An 11524-nucleotide genomic window follows, 5' to 3' on the forward strand; every position below is an offset into this window, starting at 1 on the left:
GCTGGCCTGTAGCTCCAGGGAGCTTGGGGCCGATCTACTAGGCTGCTTATGCCTCAGTACTTATGTCAGTAGAGCATACAGGAAGTGCTCAATAGATGTGAATGAAGAGCCAGGCGGCGGCGGTGGTGTACACCTTTAATCCCAGCACTTGGGAGGTAGAGGCAGGTGGATCTCTGTGAGTCCAAGGTCAGCTTGGTCTACAGAGCGAGATCCAGGACAGGCACCAAAACTACACAGAGAAACCCTGTCTCGAAAAAAAAAACAAAAAACAAAAAACAAAAAACAAAAAAAACCACAAAACAAACAAACAAAAAATGTGAATGAAGAGCAGAAGTCATGTTCTGGCTGACTCAAAATCACTATATCAGCCTGGCAGTGACTGTGCCCACCTTTAATCCCAGCACTCAGAAGGCAGAAGCAGGTGGATCTCTGAGTTCCAGGCCAGACTGGTCCTCCAAAACCAGTTCTAGGACAGCCAAAGCTGTTACACAAATAAACCTTGTCTCAAAAAAAACAGTCAACCAACAAATAAACAAACCCCAAACCACTATGCCCTTTTTTTCTTTTTTGGCCTGAAGAGGTAGGTGGCTAGTGCCTGGCACCCCACTCCTCCCAGGATTGGCCAGCAGGCACGGCTAGCCATGTTGTGCCCATGTATGGCCACAAGAGGTCGCCCTGCACCACCAGCAGCAGAAAGCTGAGCAGTAAGGAGACTTCGCAAGGAAAGAGCAGGATGGCTGGGGCGGGGCTGAAGAATTTACCTACAGGGCTCCTGAGGGATGCAAAGTGGGTCTTGACAACATGAGCTTCTCTTCAGTCACAGCAGGCCCAGCTGGGTCCAGTCCACCCTGGATGATGTGAAGGTGGAAGCCCTAGGGAGAAATGAAGGGACCAAGCTATGCTGGGTCCTGTGAGCCAGGGTGGAAAGCTGCTGTTATCCAGGGCAATGGGGGACTTTGGGTCTGGGGTTTCAACCCCGCTGAGCAGGCTCAGTGTATGAGTGAAGAGGCCGCTGCTCTCCCATGCCTGCAGCACGGCTTGCAGCTCAGATCCACTTTTGGCTAGCAGGGCAGGTTCCTACTAGCCTGGCTCTCTTGTGTCCCCCCCTCAGACCCTCAAAGCTGGGAGAAGAGGCCCACGTTCCCCAGTCCCTACTTTGTGGCCTTGCTGCCTTCTAAGACACACCGCCCACTGCTCCAGGCTCCTTCCTCCTGCCCATGGCATATGAGTATCACCCAGCCCATCACGACTCTGCCCACTCCCTAATCACAGCATCTTTGACTGAAAAGTTGGGATGCTCCTGACTTCCCTGGGGCCTTCTAAATGCCCTCTCCCACATAAGCTTCCCAAGGGCTGGGATTACATGTGTGAAGAACCACACGTGGCTCGCATGTGCACTGTGATGTATGTGAAGCCCTGTGCCAGGCACTGGGAATGCACGGAGCGCACAGTCCCAGCATGCCTCAGTTGTGGAGTAACTAAGATGCAGCAGGTGCAGACGCCATGGTGGAAGACAAGGCACGGGGGGGGGGGGGGGCACAGAATGACTGGAGAGATGTCAACACCACAGGAGGAAGGTAGAGTCTATACCACTCTTGCTGTATTCCTGAGCTCTAGCATACAGTGAGCCCCTCACCCTGAGCCTGCTCCACTCTGGTGTGTCACGAGATGTCTTCTGTGAGTTATTTTCTCCATGATGCTAAAGTTCTTATTCAGTCTTCCTGGCCTGCTTCACCGCGCTATTTCGAGGCTGGAAGGACACACCGCAGGGATGCCGCTTGGTCAGTAGCAAGGTCCCCACATGGGTGCACATGTTGTAGGAGTCTGCCTCAGCTCAAGATGAAAGGTCAGGGTCTAGTCCCAGCTGTGTGTGGCCTCTGTCACTGGTCACCCTGCCTTCCCTGACTTAGCTTTGCAGAGCTTAGGTGCTAAGAGAGGGGTGGAGATAGTGCCCACTTTGCCCGACTCAGCCCAGCCTTCTAGACCGCCCCCAGGCTTTGTGTAGGAATGGAGCCCTAAGCTCCACACCAGCCCTGACCCAAATCCATGAACCCTAGCAATCCACATTGAAGATTTATGGCCACTGCTTCCTGGGCCTCACCGTTCACTCAGTGCAGGAGGGAGATCCTTATCCTGCAGATGAGGACACAGAGATGAGAGGAGATTGTTCCAGCTGGCAGCAGCTACCTGAGCACTTTTGAGCTGGACTCTAGGGTCACAGCTGCCTACATGAATGGTGCTCTGCCCTGTAATCACTGGGCCTGACTTTCACCTGTGAGAGGGTCTTCACCTGTGAGAGGGCCTTCACCTGTGAGAGGGCCTTCACCTGTGAGAGGGTCTTCACCTGTGAGAGGGCCTTCACCTGTGAGAGGGCCTTCACCTGTGAGAGGGCCTTCACCTGTGAGAGGGCCTTCACCTGTGAGAGGGTCTTCACCTGTGAGAGGGCCTTCACCTGTGAGAGGGCCGTCACCTGTGAGAGGGTCTTCACCTGTGAGAGGGTCTTCACCTGTGAGAGGGTCTTCACCTGTGAGAGGGTCTTCACCTGTGAGAGGGTCTTCACCTGTGAGAGGGCCTTCACCTGTGAGAGGGCCGTCACCTGTGAGAGGGTCTTCACCTGTGAGAGGGTCTTCACCTGTGAGAGGGCCTTCACCTGTGAGAGGGCCTTCACCTGTGAAGGGGTCTTCACCTGTGAGAGGGTCTTCTCCTGTGAAGGGGTCTTCACCTGTGAGAGGGCCTTTACCTGTGAAGGGGTCTTCACCTGTGAGAGGGCCTTCACCTGTGAAGGGGTCTTCACTTGTGAGAGAGGTCTTCACCTGTGAGAGGGTCTTCACCTGTGAGAGGGTCTTCACCTGTGAGAGGGTCTTCACCTGTAAGGGGTCTTCACCTATGAAGGGGTCTTCACCTGTGAGAGGGCCTTCACCTGTGAGAGGTCTTCACCTGTGAGAGGGGCCTTCACCTGTAAGGGGTCTTCACCTATGAAGGGGTCTTCACCTGTGAGAGGGCTGTCACCTGTGAGAGGGGTCTTCACCTGTGAAAGGGTCTTCACCTGTGAGAGGGGTCTTCACCTGTGAGAGGGTCTTCACCTGTGAAGGGGTCTTCACCTATGAGAGGGTCTTCACCTGTGAGAGGGGTCTTCACCTGTGAGAGGGTCTTCTCCTGTGAGAGGGGTCTTCACCTGTGAGAGGGCCTTCACCTGTGAAGGGGTCTTCACCTGTGAAAGGGTCTTCACCTGTGAAGGGGTCTTCACCTGTGAGAGGGCCTTTACCTGTGAAGGGGTCTTCACCTGTGAGAGGGCCTTTCACCTGTGAGAGGGCCTTCACCTGTGAGAGGGTCTTCTCTTGTGAAGGGGTCTTCACCTGTGAGAAAGCCAGCAGCAGCAGCAACCCAGAATGGACAGAAGAGTCAAACATGCCCCAGTGGACAGCACGCTCCACACAAAGCCCAGCACATCTGTGTACGCAAGAGTCTAGAGGTCTTATTAATAATATAAACCGCCAGCCTTTGGTGGCTTGCTCCCCCCAACCCCCAGCGTCTTTCTAAGGACTGAAGACAGCAGCTGGCGGTGGGAGGTGGTTGCTTTAAATATGAGATGAGGAGAACAAAGGGAAAATAGAAGGAGGAGGTGGGTAGTGGCTACACCAACCATCCCCCACCAAACTTGGGGGAGGGAATCTAGGGTCCAGTCACCAACCAGCCAAAGCAGCCTGTGTGATCCTTGCTGGGATAGGACAATGGGACAATCTTGGTTTGGACCAGCACTCCATCACCGGAGGAGACAATTCCTGCCTGGCTGTACGGTTGGCCTCTGGAAAGCAGGAAGTAGGTAAGTGAGGTCCTGGGGTTTCTCTCCCCCTTTTCAACATGAAATATTCATTAGAAGATTCTCTGTAGGTCCCATGAACTTCAAAGGCTGTGCCCCTACAGCTGTCCACTCTCCTTGGTTGCCATGGAGCCCATACCCTCTATACCCTCCACCTCTTTAGGCCAGTTCCTTAATGCCCTCCACTCTTGGAGCCTGTGGTTCTTGGTCTTTGTGGTGTCCCACGGGCACTAGATGCCATTCTCTGAGCTGGTTGGGACCACTCATCACTCACTCTTCCAGGCAAAGTATTGGCACTTGGCTTCCAACTGTGTGTGAGAAAGCTATTCATTTTTCCTTGAAAACTCAGACTCATGCTGGGGGGGTCAGGTGTTCTCTGTACTACAGATGGCAGTAGGGAGCCACGATGCAGGTGGATGTGCCTCCTCTGAGGGCGGAAGTAGCTAGGCAATAGGTGAGCCAAGGCCATACCTGGAATGTGGAGCCCCTTAGCAGGGAAGTGGTAAAAAGGAGGGCCCAGGAGGAAGCAGATGCCAGGATGCCAACCAGCCTGGCAGCCTAGGCCTGATCCTGGCTGGAGTTGCTGAAAAGTTTTTGCACCCCAATAAGCCTCTCCACTGACACAGCAATCCAAATCTGACCAAATCAGATCGAATTAGAAAAAGCCTGGGTTTAATGGATAAAGCATTCCCCGGTGATCCTCCAGTCACACCCCCTCAGAGAGGAGACGGGGACAAGAGGCCGAAAAACCACGAGTCTGTTTTCTGGGGTGCACTTTCAATACCCTAGGGGAGTGATCTTGAGCATCTCTGGGGGGAAGGAGCCATGTTTGGCAGGACATTCTGAGGGGCAGGGTGTGGGCAGAGAGGTGGGGCTTCCACCAGGACCTTCCAGACTCTGGGTGTGTGGGTGCCGGGGTGCCGGGGCTGAGGTGGAACCCCTAATTGAACAGTTGCTTCCTGGCTAGATCGTGGGCTAACTATTCATTCTCCAACTCTTAGTTTCTCTACTTGTAAATGACGGCGATTCCTGCCTCAAAGGTCTGCTGAGGATTACATGGCAGGTCATGCAAGGGAGGAAGCCCAGGGGCTGTCAAGTGGGGGACTTTCACAGAGAAAGAACACTCCCCCAGAAAATGCTAAGGCCGGTAGGCTGCAGCCTCTGCAGGGAGCCAGCCCCAGCTTCTCTCCAGCTTCCCTCCAGCCTCCTGGAGGCAGTGAGCTGTTAAGATTCCCTAAGCCCCACCTTCTCCTCCTGGCTGAAGACCACCTCCATGTGCTGGTCCTAGTTCCCAGGTCTATAGTCCACTTGCCTGGCCACGGGCCAGCAAAGCCATGTGCTCTTTGTGATTATGACACTCTCTTCTTCAGCTGGCAGCCACCCCAAGGGGAAGGCTGGGGTGACCGTGATGGCGATGGCATGGACCTCAGATGCAGAAGTTCCTGTGATCAAGAAAAGAACCCCCTGGGGACAAACCCTGGAGATTTATGGCACAGACCTTTAGCAGAGGAGGTTATGGTCTGCTGGACAAAACAGGCCTTTAAGAAATAGACCTGAGGCCAGGTGGTGGCACACGCCTTTAATTCCAGCACTTGGGAGGCAGAGGCAGGCAGATCTCTGTGAGTTCGAGGCCAGCCTGGTCTCCAAAGCGAGTTCCAGGACAGGTGCAAAGCTACAGAGAAACCCTGTCTCGAAAAACCAAAAATAAAAAAATAAATAAATAAATAAAAGAAATAGACCTGAGCAGGGTGGTGGTGGCACACATCTTTAATCCCAGCACTCAGAAGGCAGAAGCAGGCAGATCTCTGTGAGTTTGGGGTGAAAGGTTGGGGTTAAACCACCTTCTGCTGCTTGAATCTTAAATCGGTCTAAGATTCTTAAATCTGTTAGATATTGGGGTGACAGCTGAAAGACCAGAGAAGCAGAGCAAGCCACAGCTACCACGTCTGACCTCACCAACTCTTCAGCCTGAAAGAGCTCCAGTCGAAAGAGCTTCTAGCTGAAAAGCCTTTAGTTCCTGTCTCCTCACGCCTTATATACCTTTCTCTGCCCAGCCACGTCATTTCTTGTCTCAACCTTCCTAGTGCTGGGATTGATTAAAGGTGTGTGCCACCATGTGGTGGTATTGTGTTCCCCAAAATATTGTGCACCCTAATAAACTTATCTGGGGTCAGAGAACAGACAGCCACTAGATACAGAGCCAAAAATGGTGGCTAGAAAATGGGTCAGAGCAAGCCATAGCAGAAGCTGGGTGGTGGTGGTGCACACCTTTAATCCCAGCACTTGGGAGGCAGAGGCAGGCGGATCTCTGTGAGTTCAAGGCCACACTGGAAACAGCCAGGCATGGTGACTCACGCCTTTAATCCCAGGGAGTGGGGGCAGAAAGAGAAAGATTATATAAGGCGTGAAGACCAGAAACTAGAAGCATTTGGCTGGTTCAGCATTCGGCTGGTTAAGCATTCAGGCTTTTGAGCAGCAGTTCAGCTGAGTTTCATTTCGATGAGGACTCAGAAGCTTCCAGTCTGAGGAAACAAGACCAGCTGAGGAACTGGCAAAGTGAGGAAGATGTGGCTTGTTCTGTGTCTCTGATCTTCCAGCGTTCACCCCAATAACTGGCCTCAGGTTTGATTTTATTAATAAGACTCTTTAAGATTTTGCTACACCACCACGCCTTGGCTGTTTCTCTCCTAGACTGAATCCAATCTCATGTAGTCCAGGGTGGCTTTGAACTCAGAGAGACCCAGACGGGTCTCTGCCTCCTGAGTGCTAGGATTAAAGGTGTGTGTCACCACTGTTGGCCTCTATGTTTAATCTAGTGGCTTCTTCTGTTCTCTGATCTTCAGGGGAATTTTCTTAAGGTACACAATAGATCACCACACAGAACTGACTTCCAGGAGTTGTTCTCTGAATGCCACACTCGGGCACTCCTCACTCCCCTCCCACATACACACACATGCACACACATGCTGCACACACACATACACACTGAATGGGTGAAGGAAGCAGAGGAAAACCTAGCAGCGATGGAAAGGAAGATGAGAATGCTAACGGAGTGTGTCTGAAGACTGCTAATGTCAAGGTCAAACTGGGAAGCTGGGCAGGGAACATGACATTGATGTTCATGCCATTGGAAAGGTTTAGGGAGATGGCTCAGTAGTTAAAAGCATTTGCTGCTCTCCCAAGGTTGCTTTTTCCCATCTATATCAGGCAGCCCATAACCACCTGTAATCTCAGCTGCAGGGGAGCTGACGCCCTCTTCTGGACTTGGCTGCACCTGCACTCACACATGCATATACCCACACACAGAATTTTTTTTTTGAGACAACAAGCTCTCTTTATTTACATAGATAACATCTGCCAATACCTCACTCCCTGTGATTACAGTGTTTCAAGTGAAAATGGTGTGTAAAAACAGCATCTGGTTGAGTTACACTCCTCCCATGGCACAGAATTTTTTGTTTTGTTTTTTGTTTTTCAAGACAGGGTTTCTCCACACAGACCTTCTTATGTGCACATAATTAAACATAAAATACATTTTTAAAAGGACCCTGTGGGGCTGGAGAGATGGCTCAGTGGTTAAGAGCACTGGCTGCCTTTCCAAAGCATCCAGGTTTAATTCTCAGCACCCACATGGCAGCTCACAACTGTCTGTTGTTGTGGAATATAATTTTAACTATGCAAAGATGTGTTACATTTGTTTTATTTATTTATTTTTTATAAGATCTTTATTGACAGATAATTCACATAGTATATAATTTTCCTGTTTGCACAATTTGATAAACTTTAGTCCAGCACTCTCATAGGCCCATGACACCATCACCACTTCCTGTTTTAGAACATCTCTGTCTTCAATTTCTTTCTTTGTTTTTTTTTTTTTTGTTTTTTTTTGTTTTTTTTTTTTTGAATGCCAAATGCCGTTTATTGAAGGAGGTAGGCTTACAGCACAATGGGAGAACCCCATAGGGCAGAAGTTCGATTCTGATGTTTTACAATCTTGCATCTAAGCTGTTAACGCCCAATATGCAGGATACACAGACAAGGAGCTTCCCTTAAGCATTCAAGAGGATGGAATCTCACAGGGAATTAGCATAGGGAGGATATCAAGATCAAGATCAGCAAGCAAGGCAACAGTTACCCAAAACGGGGGCCAGGGCCCTAGGCTCAAGAGAAGATAGGAAAGAATGTGAGAAGGAGGAGAGAACAAGGGACACACTCATAGCAAGAAGCTAGGCTTGTGCCAGACAGACAGACATGGAGAAGAAGTGAAAGTCAGACGTACAGAAGTAAGAAAGATAATAAATAAGCCCTGAGGCAAAAGGTAGATAAAGACAATCAGGTTAATTTAAGTTAAAAGAGCTAGCCAGAAACGAGCCTAAGCTAAGCCATGTAGTGGCATTTGCTGGGGCTCTATGGCCCAAAGGATGTGGTGCTTCCTGCCATTGTACGTGACCTCTTATAAGGCTGAGCATTCAAAACTAATAATACCTCTGTGTCATGATTTGGGAGCTGGTTGGTGGCCCCAAAGCAAATTCCTGGTACAGTCTATAACTCCAATTGTAGGGGATCTGATGCCCTCACACAGACATGCAAAGCAGACAGAACACCAATGTACATAAAATAAAAACTAAAAAAGAAAAAGAGGCCCCTGCGACCTAACGATACATCATCATGAACCAGAAGTACAATGGGCGTGGGCAAAAACTAAAATGACTCAACACCATGCCATGTAAGTGTATGAACAGTCTGTAAGAAAGCCAGAAGAGACACCTGGGTAGTCCAGGCACCTACTGCCGTGAGCCACGGGAATGTACTAGAAATTCAGCTGTATATGGTAAAGCTATACCTGGAAGAATCAAGGAATTCTCCCAGAGGAAAAAAAATCTCAAGGCATATTTGGTGTTATTTGACTTTTAATATATCAGCTGTTTCCTGCTATGAATTTCATGTGTGCTCTTATACTGTCAATGTATTTATCTGAAATACCTCTCAAGCATCCTAGGCCAAAAGAGCAGACAGAACAAGCTTTTATGACTAACTGCTGATAAATGTAAACACCCTTACAGAGACACCGCCTGTCCCCTAGGACTAGGAGTTAGATGCATAGTTTTGTTTCTTGTGTAAATAAAGCTCAGGCCTTCCTTTCTCTCACAGCCCAAGTGGCATTCCAGAGCAACTGACTCAGAACAAAAGGATTTTTTGCACACCAGGTGCAATGTAGCTATGAGACAGGTTTCCTAGCTCCGAGCAGACATAGGGTGACATAGAAATACAGAGGCAGTTACATTTTAATGACTTACAGACTCTTTTACCTAACTACCTGTAAGATTGTAGTTTAAGCACATTTATGATAGACTCATAACCTTTCACCTAACCACTTTTTTTTTTTTTTTTTTTTTTTTTTTGGTTTTTCCAGACAGGGTTTCTCTGGGTAGTTTTGGTGCCTGTCCTGGATCTACTCTGTAGACCAGGCTGGCCTCGAACTCACAGAGATCCGCCTGCCTCTGCCTCCCGAGTGCTAGGATTAAAGGCGTGCGCCACCACCACTTATAAGAATATATTTTGAGCACATAAATTCCCTTTCTGACTTATTCCAGGCCTTATCTGACCCCACCTCCTCTCTTCACTCCCCTTTTTGGGTTGCAAATGAAGCTGACTCACTGCTCTTGTAGGGACCCTGGAAGCCTTGCATTTGGATTGGAGGAGAGTTACTAATGCAAGGTGGTAGATGGGTGCTGGGAGAGGAACAGGAAGGGTCCAAGATGGAGAGAAATGAAGATGAGGATGAGGACGAGGCAAAGAGAGCTTAGTTAGAACTAGGACCGGACAGGAGGAAAGGGACAGAGACTAGGCATGAGAGCAGAATAGAAGCTGTGGAGAGAGAGAACTGACTCGGAAGAATACAATGTATGGACTAAAGAGTTTCATGTACATAGATTTACTAGTAACCCCTCAGATTAATCCACCACCGGTAGCTTCTTTTCTAGAACTCTGGGGTGAAGGCTATTGAGGGGCTGGACCCCAACAGCTTTCAATAACCTGTGAGGAGAGGCAGCTTCCTCAGTGACAGAAATTTCTTCTGGAAAAGTTAGTGGCAGACACAATTGGATCACACTTCTACAGTTACAAATATAAAGGTTTGACATTCATCCTTCTTTAGATTTGGGGTTCTGACTTCTGCTGATGTAACTGGTTCCTTTTCCAAATGCTGCATCCCATTCGACCTGATACAGTCCTTGGAGCCTGGTGGACCTTGTTAGGTGCTGATGTTGTACAGAAGTGTTCAGCTGAAGGTAAACACAAATCCAATTGCAATGACCATATCCAGCTGTCGAGAAACAGCTCTTTTGGTGATTTATCTATGCTCCCTTCAAACTGGCATCTAGTAATTGTTTTTGTGCTGAGGTGAACTGGGGTATCTGACTGAGAAGCAAACATGATCATGATGTACAGTGTGTGTGTGTGTGTGTGTGTGTGTGTGTGTGTGTGTGTGTGTGTGCCTGAGGCTGCCATTGTGTGTCTCCCTCACTTGCTCTCCACCTTATTACAGTTTTGCTAATTTATTCTGGGTGCATGCCACAGAGTCTGTACAGAGGTCAAGGACAATGTAAGAGATTGTCTCTTACCACCATGTGGGTCCTACAGATTGAGCTCAGGTCATCAGGCTTGGCTGCAGGCCACTCTACACACTCAGCCATTGAACCTACCTTATTGTTTGGGACAATGCAGATTTGGGTCCCTGAAATTTGCTAATATGGCTAGACTGGGTGGCCAGAGAGAGCCAAGGGTCCTCCTTTTACACAGGTTCTGGAGCTCCCACCAGGTCCTCAGGCTTCTGCAGCAAGCACTTGACTGAGCCACCTTATTGGTGAAATTATTAAGGCCACTCCACGTAATTAAAAGGGAGGTTTATTTTGTGGGGTAACTTACAAATGAAGGGGTAGGTTGCAGGGTCTGGTAAAGGTATGGCGCAGTCCGGCGGTGTTCTCTGGAGAACTCTGCTCGGTCTACCTCCAACGTCCAGGGTCCCAGAACCAAGAGAGACCTCCCCTTGATCCTGGGTCTTCTGCTTCCTTCCCCTGCCCCGCCTTGTGGGCATGACCATTACCAAAGCCTCAATGGGGGTTGGAACTTCCAGGCCAAGGCTGGGATGGCTATCCACTACACCACCTCCCACGCTGCTTGCCCTGTATATTTTAAGAGGAGGTTTTGCAACTTGGAGTCATGTGTGTTGCATGTTAGCTGAGCCGTGGAAGCAATGATAATGCTTCCTTTGTGTGCAGAAATACTTAAATCTTTTCTGTGCATCCAGTGCCTGTCTTGTACTGAACAAAAGCTAAGGTTGGGTCTTAGTTTCATTTCTGTTGCCGTGATAAAATATCCTGTAAAAAATTTAGGGGACAAAGTGTTGCAGAGTATTTTGATCATACCGTGGCACTCCAAGACTACCAATAAAGTTTACCTTGAATCAGGAGGTGGAGTCGGCAACTAGGTGACTGGAATTGGCCATAGAGAAGCCAGCAGTTTGGATAATGATGCACAGGAAGGAAAGGGCAGGGACTAGGGTTTGGCTGGTCTTTTTGGTTTGGGGACAAGTGAAGAGACATATCTCTTGGTGGGTCTCCAGCCAAAAAGCAAGGTCAGCTGGCGCTTTTCCTCTTCTCTGATCTAGCAGGTTTCTCCGCGGACACCTGACTTCTGAGTCTT

Source organism: Onychomys torridus, chromosome 16 (genome assembly GCF_903995425.1).
Source record: "Onychomys torridus chromosome 16, mOncTor1.1, whole genome shotgun sequence".
In the NCBI taxonomy this organism is placed as follows: Eukaryota; Metazoa; Chordata; class Mammalia; order Rodentia; family Cricetidae; genus Onychomys; species Onychomys torridus.